Consider the following 10,930-nt stretch of genomic DNA (forward strand, 5'->3'; position numbering starts at 1 on the left):
TTAGTCTAGATCTATTACAAATTTAATATATGACTGATCCTAACTGATTAATACAACTAAATAAGCTCTTAAGTTTTGCTTTAATAAACCTAGCGTCTCAGTTTAATTGTAATCAAGCAAGCAGCGAATTGGACTTTGATTAACCTAATCAGTTTGTTCGTCAGTGGAGTCTTTTTGAAAACTGTTTGCCTAATATTTGAACTCTTATTTATAAATAATATTTACTGCCTGGCAAACATTTAATAACCAATCACCAGCCTTCTCTCTCTCTCTCTCTGATGGTACTATCTGACGACACAGCTGACAGCTCGAACACAGCTATGTGAAGCCGTGCAGAGAAGAGGCCCGGAGTGACACCGTCATCACTGACAGGTAGGTCACGTAACTCTGCCAACTCTCCCCAGCACCTTTTTGTTTTCTTTTCGGCACTGTAGAGCTGTCATGATTAGTTGATAGTGACAAATGCCGTTAGCAATTGACATGTCACATGGTGTGGGTGTGTAGTTATGCCTTGTGGGAGAGTAACATGATAGTCACTGTCACACACTACATGTGTAGGTGGACAGCACTAAAGAGAACAAACAAACAAACAAACAAGTTGTACCAACTACACACCAGCTACCTATTTCAATGGATCCCGTGGTAGTAATTAACGCCCCTGGTTTGTAATCTACTCATCCCTGTGAAATGTTTCCTGCATTCTTTAGATTACATGTAACTTGTTCAACTAACCGTGGAAGAGCGAACTCTTTCGTATTGGAGATTGTTCTAACAACTAGCTAGCTATTTGGTGGATCCCGTGTACAAACTAAAGGAAGTGTTGGTTAAGTATGTTTGGAAAAAGCTAAATGAGAATATCTGGGCACATTTTAGCATTGAAGAATCAACATTTGTAATCACTTCTGTTTGTGACTTTTATTTAGTTGGCAAGTTGGAAGTTTAAGTTATCGTCCTTGACATAGTTGAATTTATCGGGAAAATCTGCAATATAATTTTCGCGTGAAATGCACATGCTTGATGCACTATTCTAAAAAAAGATGATATTTTACTTAATAGCCAATAGACCGTTGTGAAAGTTAAACAAGAATTATGTTGCTTTTTTAAATAATTTTATTTTTATCAATTAAATAAAATTTTACGAATTCTAAAAAACATAAAAAAAGCTTATATTGAGTGTATCAATTGTATCAATTATTTTGGTTCAACCATGTAATTAATTTTCAATACATCTAGAATAACAATAATAAATTTGTACCATTCACCGATCAAGTTGAAAGTTTTTTTTTGTGGAGACAGTATGCCGTACGCCAAGGAAAGATAAACCTGTCATTTCATACTTTCTGTGATGTCAAACTCTCTGTGGTGTAATGAATGGAATAGTATTCAATTTTACTTGTTCTTATGTGGCAAGAGTAGGCTTCATTGTCCAATGGCGGGGGAGCTTACTTTTTATAATTGGTTTATTATTTCCGTTGATTTCAATTTGTTTGTTTTTTCTGGAGGTAAAGAAGTGTACATAATTAATCCTATACACCGTTATCATTGCGCCATAAGACCCAATTTTTTAACAATTTTTTTGCTGTTTTTTTTTCCCTATCGCTATAGTCAACTTGAACTACCAGTTTGTCATTCGAATACCAGAGTCCAACATTGGTCATTCGAATACCAGAGTCCAACATTTGTCATTCGAATACCAGAGTCCAACATTGGTCTCCTCAATGATGCCCAGATAACTCATGACTAGAAGTTGCGCATAGAGAAATCTGAAAAACACTGACCTAAACAAACGAGGTGTGATAAAAAGGATTGTTCCGCTACTATTTCATTCCGTCACAAAATCTGCTTGACCACCGAGCGTTTCTTTTGAAACAATTTATTGAATCAACTTCAAATCTTAAGTGCCTCACAATAAAGTCGTGACTTCACTCAAACAAATCTTTCACTAAAAATGAATGTTTATTAGAGACTTCAACTCTGCTAAGTCATTGGTTTTCCTGGCTACTTCAAGGAACCCGTTCCATGCACTGATAGCACAAGAGAAGAAGGAACTCTTCTATGAATTTGTTCTAGAATATGGAATAAGAAATGTATCTTTATCTTTATTTCTAGAATAAACCAATAGCAAGAGTTTGTTTGTGAAAGTTTGCTTTGGGAAGGGTTGATGGTGACGCTTCTGCATAGGACACACATATTTGGGGGGGGGGGGGGGTTGTCGTTCTCATACCATTGTATAGCTTCACTGATCGTTGCGCTAAAAGATTGTTTTTTTTTATATTTTTTATTAGCGAGGTATAATGCCAAATCAATCCTTTTTTTTTTTTCATTAAACGCCTAACCTAGTTACAATTTATTCCTAGGCTTTATATTAATTAGAAGTTTTGTCGAACATACATATGTACCATCAAAACATGAACCTTAATCCTGAAGCTTTGTCAGAAGCACAATAAGGCTGACAGATTTGCAGTTGGTTTGTTTTAATTTCACTAAAGTGTAGTCCAACTTCTGACACCATGTAAAATAACTGTACAATACAATTAACAAGACAAGTGTTTATGAGGGTAGACAAATTGGAACGCCGTTACTTACACAAACAGATGCGGTGTGAAGCAGTCGCACTAGTGTGCAAATGTACAAAAATGGAAATATGTTAAATAATTTTTTTTTTACAAGGTAGTCGTTGTTTATTCTTTTTTTTTTACTCAAAGTATTCTCTCTGTTACTCAAAGTATTCTCTCTGTTACTCAAAGTATTCTCTCTGTTACTCAAAGTATTCTCTCTGTTACTCAAAGTATTCTCTCTGTTAGTCAAAGTATTCTCTCTGTTACTCAAAGTATTCTCTCTGTTACTCAAAGTATTCTCTCTGTTAGTCAAAGTAATCTCTCTGTTACTCCCAGAGCTGAAGTTTTAAATGTATGAGAATCACCCCCCCCCCTCATTGAACTGTCCCAAATATTTGTTGTTGCTTCCGGCACACAGTGAATGACGTCGGCTCGTCGTTTGTTTGTTTTTCTTTTTCTCAACGACACAAGCTCAAAGTCGTCATGGTGTGTACTTACATTGTGTGACATACATAGACTGGTGTGTAATGTACTTACATTGTGTGACATACATAGACTGGTGTGTAATGTACTTACATTGTGTGACATACATAGACTGGTGTGTAATGTACTTACATTGTGTGACATACATAGACTGGTGTGTAATGTACTTACATTGTGTAACATACATAGACTGGTGTGTAATGTACTAACATTGTGTGACATACATAGACTGGTGTGTAATGTACTTACATTGTGTAACATACATAGACTGGTGTGTAATGTACTTACATTGTGTGACAAATATAGACTGGTGTGTGATGTACTTACATTGTGTGATATACATAGACTGGTGTGTAATGTACTTACATTGTGTGACAAATATAGACTGGTGTGTGATGTACTTACATTGTGTGATATACATAGACTGGTGTGTAATGTACTTACATTGTGTGACATACATAGACTGGTGTGTAGAGTACTTACATTGTGTGACATACATAGACTGGTGTGTGATGTACTTACATTGTGTGACAAACATAGACTGGTGTGTAGTGTACTTACATTGTGTGACATACATAGACTGGTGTGTAGTGTACTTACATTGTGTGACATACATAGACTGGTATGTGAGTTACCTTATCTAGATATTTAACCTTGGTTTTGCGTTGAACTTTGTTGTTTAAACTAATACAGTAAGCCACTGGCCGAGTGTTAGTGTTTTGTAGATCTATGTTTTGAAGGTATTCTCCTTAGCTTATTATTTAGAGTTGCCAGAACGTTTTGAACAGTAAATGTACATAGTAGTTGAGAACCTTATGGGTGTTAGTCTGTGATAGCCAGTAGAGCATTATTGTCAAACTTTAAAAACAACTTTCAGCTATGCCTATAAACTCATAGACTGTTTTAGCATAAAATTACAAACACACTGTATGGATCTAGTATAAAACCAAAGTATTATCTAAGAATCCTTTTTGATTTCTTTACATTATATAAAATATAATATAATAATACTTTGGCTTTTTTTTTTCTAATCATTGAAATTAGTCCAAATTAGTTTAACATGGACTACATATTATTTTTTTTCTTTTTTTTTAATGAGAATCTAAACACTGATAGTAAGTGGTGATAGCATCTAGATCTATATTATATAGGTCTATACTTATCAAGTTATAGTCTATATAATATATGCATCGACCATCGACTAGCTAGATCTAGAATAGACTATTATATACCGGTACAATTCTAGACTCTATTGTCTCTATTGTTATCAACTTACCCACTGGGCAGCCAGAACTATTTCTGTCAACAGAATGGGTGGGGGTAGTTTAAAAAAAACAACTTATGGTCACTTAGAGAACAAAAAAAGTGCACTGTATGATGAACCACCGGCTGAGCCACAAAATGTGAACTATCTGTCGTCTGTTCAACCAACGGGAATATCAAAAGCTTTCTCGTTTTCCGCCCTACTTTTGAACAAGCTGTGACGTCACGGAGTGAGAGAGCTGACCTGGTGACCCAGATTTTTGTCCCGTATTCTGCACTAAAATAGATAAAATAGGAATGCTATTTAGTTTTTATGTAACACACTTGATAAATATTTCCTTGAATTATTTTTCTAGCAGAAGAGTTTCTTATACGTATGTTTTTATGAAAATAAGTTTAGATGCAAAGCAAATGTATGCAATGACTTTCACCCATTACAGGACAGCGTGGCCTACTTATCTATTTTTACTCAATCGACTCGGTTTCAAATCTTGTTTCACGTTTTTGCACTAAACACTTACGGCGACATATTTGTATGTTTACCCAGTAAAAAAGATCCCTCTAGTTTTTGAAATAGATTGCTCTTTGCTGTGGAATTCTTAAATAATTGTTATAAACTGGTTAAACTAATGAGTATAAGATCTAGATATATCTATTCTTTTATTACTTATTTTATCGCACACACATAATTTTGAAAAAAAAAATATTTTTATCGTTGAAATTCTTGTATTATATAATGGTTGATAACCTAAATAGACACCGCACAAAAAGAACTTTAACGAGTACTGTACTATAATTTATGTAACTCAGTTAGCATCCTTATGTCCTGCCGATTTATTTGTTACTTGTAATTTTATCATTATCCTTTCAGTTTTTATTTTATTATGGTTCGATAAAAAAATTATCTCTTTGTATATTTAAAAACATATACATTCTAAATAGAAAACATTTGAATGATTTGAAGACATCGAATAGAAGAAAGGGTGAAAAAGGCAGTGTAAGACAGTCAAGGTAAAGTTCAGTTTGAATAGAGGCTGTATTGCTAGTTCGCTACCATACTGACGTCTGCCGGCTCTTCGTGTCTTGAAACTGTGTCAAAACAGGCGAACCATTTTATTCCATCAGTGTAGTTGACATTCCAAGGTCAATGAACGTTGTTTAGTGCTGCTGTGTTATATAAACACATCAATAGGTCTAGTCTTGTTTTTTTTTATTGTAGGTCTATTTTTGAAAGTATTCTTTTGCTCTCTCAAGCATCGCGTGCATTTTTGCCACTCGGCGCGGAACATAAATTGCCCCCCCCCCCATTTTCTCCAGAGGCGTCGCAAGGCGTTTGCGAGTTTTGGCGACAGAACACAGCCTCAAGGTTCGATGGGTATCGCACCTAAAGGGTTAATCTATTAGTAAAAGTGGTGGATCTGGTAGAATAGAATCATTTGAATCCACTACTGACTACTTCAACCTCTGTTTTGAAATATGGACCATCAGATGTTAAAAGGAGGCACAGATGGATTGATTCGTAGAAGAAAAGAGGCAATTTTTTTTTAAAAATCAAAAGCGCTTCATAAAAATTCAACAAATGTCAGTTAACTTGAGTTTTGTCATAGGCAACATGGGCGTAGCCAGGATTTTTTTTCGGGAGGGGTTTGGGGGGGGGATTTCCCCCCCCCCCCCCGATAGTTCGTAGCGCTCCCCCAGCACGGGGCGAAGCCCCGCCGCCGAGCACTATTTCTGGTATTGAAAGCCAACAAAATGCATATTCTGAGGTTTCTACAGTGCATTATCTTGCTATTAAAAAGTTTTATTTCAAAAACCTAATGTGCTATTCTTATTGACTTAGACCCTCTCGCGCCGTTCGGCGCATTTTCCGGCAAGCTGTTTCCGCAACTCTTATTTTGCGTAATTCATTTTGTCGGAGAACATGTCCCGCAAAACCTCATGCGACGCTCTGTCACAACCTTACTAAGGATTCTACTCCCAGTTCGGCATATGATTTCTTTGATTTAGACCCGATCTCTATAACTGACTCCTAAAATCTGTCTTAGCCATCTTTGTTGAGCCACATTTAATGTTTTTCAATTTCGGCAGAAGACTATTCACACTTTATTAATGGAGCCCAAGCCACTGGTAGAAATGTGTAACCTTTCTTGACTACGCTCTTGGAATTACATGCCTGTATTTCGCTTTAGATTTTATATCGAAAAGGAAAGTTTTTTCGTCAAATCATCAGTTGAGGGGTTTTAAACTAAGAAATCTCTGGAGTTTTTTTGTTTTGTTTTTAATTCAAAACCCCATTTAGCTACGATCATAGCATTTGGTGACTGTAGTTTGCTTTAAAATAATATTGAAGAGAGAGGTTTTCAACTCTAAACGCTCTGTATGGGGAATTTTAAACTCAAAACCATCTGGAGGGGTTTTAAACTTTAAAGATAAAGCCATCTGGAGGAGGGGGATTTAAACTCAAAACTCCTTTGGCTACGCTCATAGCTTTTATAGTGTGTAATTTGCTTTTTTTTAATATTGAAGAGGTACTTTTTAGCTTCAAACCCGAACTGGAGGGGGGGGGGTTAAACTCAAAACCCCTTTGGCTACGCTCATAGAATTTTGAGTGTGTAATTTGCTTTTTTTATATTGAAGAGGGGGTTTATCGTAAATTTTGGAGGGGGTTTTAAAATCAAAATCTTCCTTAACTGTGCTGTTGGAATTTGGGGATTGTTGATTGTTTGATTGTTTTTTTGTTTTGTTTTATAGAAGAGGGGGATTTAACCTCTGGTAGGGGGTTTAATATTCAAAACCCCCTGTATGGGGGGTTTAAACTCAAAGCCCCCTGGTAGAGGGATTTGTATCTAAAAACCCCCTGATAGGGTTTTTTTAAATCTGAAAACCCCCAGGTAGGGTGATTTAAACTCAAAACCCCCTGGTAGAGGGTTTTTAACTCACAACCCCCTCGGCTTTGCTGTGGTAAGTGATGATTTAGTATTAAAATCTCACCTAAAATAAACAAAATGAAAGCAAAAATCAGTCACTTAATTCCGTCCCCCCCCCCGGGGGGGGGGTTTGAACCCCAAGAACCCCCCCCCCTGGCTACGCCCATGATAGGCAACATCAACCGTCGCGTTAATAGCAGGGGTTGGCAGCCTGCGCCTCGAGAGCCACATGCGGCTCTTTGTATGTTAAGCTGCGGCTCTTTAGTTCCCTTCGCGAATATTAATTATTTTATCAATAAAAAAAAAATAATCGTCTGATTCTATTAACGAGGATTAGGCACCGATTCTATCTCTAAGCAACTTGTACTTGCTTTTCAGCGCACCCCACCACCACTTGTTGAAATGTAACATATTTGCTGGTGGAAGAATTCAACTTTCTTCTGTCTTGTCACTTGATATAGATGAGTCTCGCGACATAAAAGACACGACACAAGTTAACCTATTTGTCAGATATATGTCTTCCCATGGATTGCTACTGCTTTCGTGACAAACTAGAGGAGAAGATACAACTAAATGTCGTGAAAAATACCTTGAAGACAATATAATCGATATAAATAAAATCGTTTCTAAGCAACTGATGGAGACAGAAGAATGACAGGAAAAAAAAAGGGGGGGGGGTGGCAACTACGATTCTTTGGCGCAAAATAAACCACTAAATTCTAACGTTTCACTGCATAATGCCCAAGAAGCACTTTGTGCCCAAACATTGCCGGCCGAAATAGTTGAGGTCACGAATTTGGTAATCAAAATTTTTAGCAGCATCTTTTTTAAAAGCACTCTAGCATCGTTAGTTTAAAGAATTCTTAAAGAAATGGAGACTCAGTATTCCGACCTCCTTCTTTACAATAAAGTGCGTTTGTTTTGAAGAAAAATGTATTCTTTTTGCAGAAGATATTCAGAGCGGTCAATTGCTTCATTTTCAATTTGTAAAGCAACTGTTGACACGAGTTACTTCACGGCACAGTTATAAAGAAAAATTAAAGATAATTTTATTGACAGATTTGAGCAATTCAAAACGAACAAACGATTGTAGCATTTATTTTAAAAATCCTCTCAACACAAATAGTACCGAAATCCACATCGAGCCATTTGGAAATGATACTGGATCTCTAGACATGCAATGGATCGATTTAAAAAATAAAGCTTTGTGTGGTGGACAATTTACAGAGTTGAACATCAGGTTATAAGAGTTGAAGGTCCAGAAATGTATCGCAACAAAAGAGGACAGCTTTTAAAGAAATGCCGCGAGATTAGGCACTTATATTCGACACATGGAATAGTCGTTCCAAATTGCTAGTCACATTTGGCATTTGGAAGGCTGACTATCGTCGGATCGGCATATTTGTGCAATCAAGCGTTCTCTTGCATGAATATAATTTAAAAGTAAACCATAGTAAACCATTGAATTGTTTGCTCTTTGTTATTGAAGTACAAAGTTAGTGTTGTATGTAAATGTTTACATTTTATTTTTTTTTTACTTGCATAATAAGTATTTATCTAATAATACCATATGTTGTGAAAAACACTATTTAAATAAACATAAATTGATATTTTTTCTTATGAATAAATTGATTCGTTTTTTTTTAAATAAAAAAAACTCTATTTATGCGAGTACTATTTATTGTTTGGAAGAAAAAATATCTTGTGGCTAATTAAAAACCTTGAAATTTTGTAAATTGTAATTTTATGCTCTCCCGACTCAAAAGGTTGCCGACCCCTGGTAAATAGTAGAGTTTAGTGTGGAACATTCTGAGTTAAAAAGTATTGTAAAAAAACAGCAAATAGTCGCTACGAGCTGGAGAGAGCAGTAATTTCCAACCTTTTGAATCATAGGAAGAATTTCAAATCCTGTTAATACAATATAAGATGTTTAAAAAATACTGTAAAAATTGAATGAAATTTACTCTTAAATGTACATTGACATTCTAATCTTGTTACAGATACATGCACCTACAGCCTCAGCTAAAAGGAAAGTGAAATGAAAAAAATACAATGAGTTAGGAAAGACTTTAAGCTTAGCAGCAATCGTTAAAGCAGAGAACATCTAGCCCAGCGGTTCTCAACCTTTCTAGTTCCGCAACCCCCTAATACGAATCCCCCAATCGTAATTTTTTTTTATAATATGCATAGGTAAATGGAAATTTGCTAATGTTATAAAGTCGTTATCGTAATGTATATTTTTGATTTATTACACATGTATTCTCATTGGTAGAATTGGAAAACAGCAAAAGCTTTATGTAATTGTAATTAGTGTAAAATAAATGTATTTTTTTTAAATTGAATTTCTAACAAACAGTTTATCTTTATGACTTGCATTTATTAACTTTTCTATTGCGTATTCACCATATTCATGGGCACAGACTTGTGTGACAATGTGAAAAGTATGTCGAAACATGGAGGGTGATATTAAATCAAGTCAACTCCATGGCTACACATTTGTAAATACGCCATAACGTTAGTGCGAAGTTTGGATTCTTGTGGGAGTCTTTGTAAGAGCACAATGAATGCCATCTTCAGCATCAAGTCTACTACTTTATTTAGACTTGATAACAAGCGGAAAACCCTGCTTCACAACGATATAAGCCTACTGTTAGAAATGGACGAAGATGGCGCAACACAATTTCAGAATGGGATAAGACTGCAAACACGTGATCCTGAATTGTGTGACTGACATTTATAAGCAATAATTTTTAGCTGCATCGCTTTTGATGAGCTCAATAAACTCTTTCTGTCTCCGGAACATCTTCTACTTTGACTTTTAGAAAGTGTTAACATGATGTCATGTAGATTTGACACTTGTACTAATGTTACATTACCATTGTAGTCGGTCTCTCAGATTCAATGCCCTTTTTTCCTCATAGAAACCAGATAAAGTTAGCAAGCTATAAGGTTTAATTTCATTTAGTTTTATTTGCAAAAGATGAAGTTACATTTGGACGAACAGATATGTTCTAACAAATCAAGGAATAATGTAAAATGTAAAAAGGGCATCATAAATTACACTCACAACATTACCAAATTGAAAGGAACTTTTTGAACAAAAGTGTCTAAGAAAAATCGAAAAAATCTTGGCAGACAACGGCCACCCGCTCCATCATAACTACGTCAGGTCATCGCGAAGTGAGCGACTGCTGTCAATCAAAACAAGAACAGAGCGGTACAAAAACTCGTTCGTACCTCACTCGGTCAGACTATATCAACGCCACTCGTTGATCAGGAAACATGAAAAGGACCAAGATGTCTGTGTGTAGTCGCTGAATCTTTAAGTTGTGTCTGTTGTAGTTATGTGTATGTTTCTGTCTTTATATGAGAAAAGAGTCCTTTTAATCACAACAAATTTCAAAAGGATCAATATTAAAGCAGTCTTAGTCTTTGATACTTACATTGAAACATTTAATTATTCAACGATGACAAAGATGTTTACCAGGACGACTATTTTCGGTGCTTTCTGGTAAAAAAAAACTTCTCGAAAATTAAAAAAAAAATTAGAACTTTGCCTCTCGACAACTAGGTCACATCAGTGTGAAATGGCAGAACTCGTTGAACGCTTCAAACTCAGTACAAAGTTGTAACTCTCTATGAAAAAAACAACAACATGTCTACCTTTAAACAATGATGTTACGACTCACTAACTCAAAG

General features: G+C 35.6%; 1 protein-coding gene across 1 annotated transcript in view; it reads right to left on the minus strand.

The window, feature by feature from the left end:
- LOC106067155 (uncharacterized) overlaps positions 1 to 4,479 on the minus strand; it is a 58,698-nt gene extending 54,219 nt beyond the window's left edge. Inside the window, exon 1 of the mRNA XM_056036686.1 lies at positions 4,318 to 4,479. The gene's annotated coding sequence lies outside the window, so the exon portion shown is untranslated. The remainder of the gene's footprint in view (positions 1 to 4,317) is intronic.
- Between the last annotated feature and the right edge of the window lie 6,451 nt (positions 4,480 to 10,930).

Source organism: Biomphalaria glabrata, chromosome 7 (genome assembly GCF_947242115.1).
Source record: "Biomphalaria glabrata chromosome 7, xgBioGlab47.1, whole genome shotgun sequence".
In the NCBI taxonomy this organism is placed as follows: domain Eukaryota; kingdom Metazoa; phylum Mollusca; class Gastropoda; family Planorbidae; genus Biomphalaria; species Biomphalaria glabrata.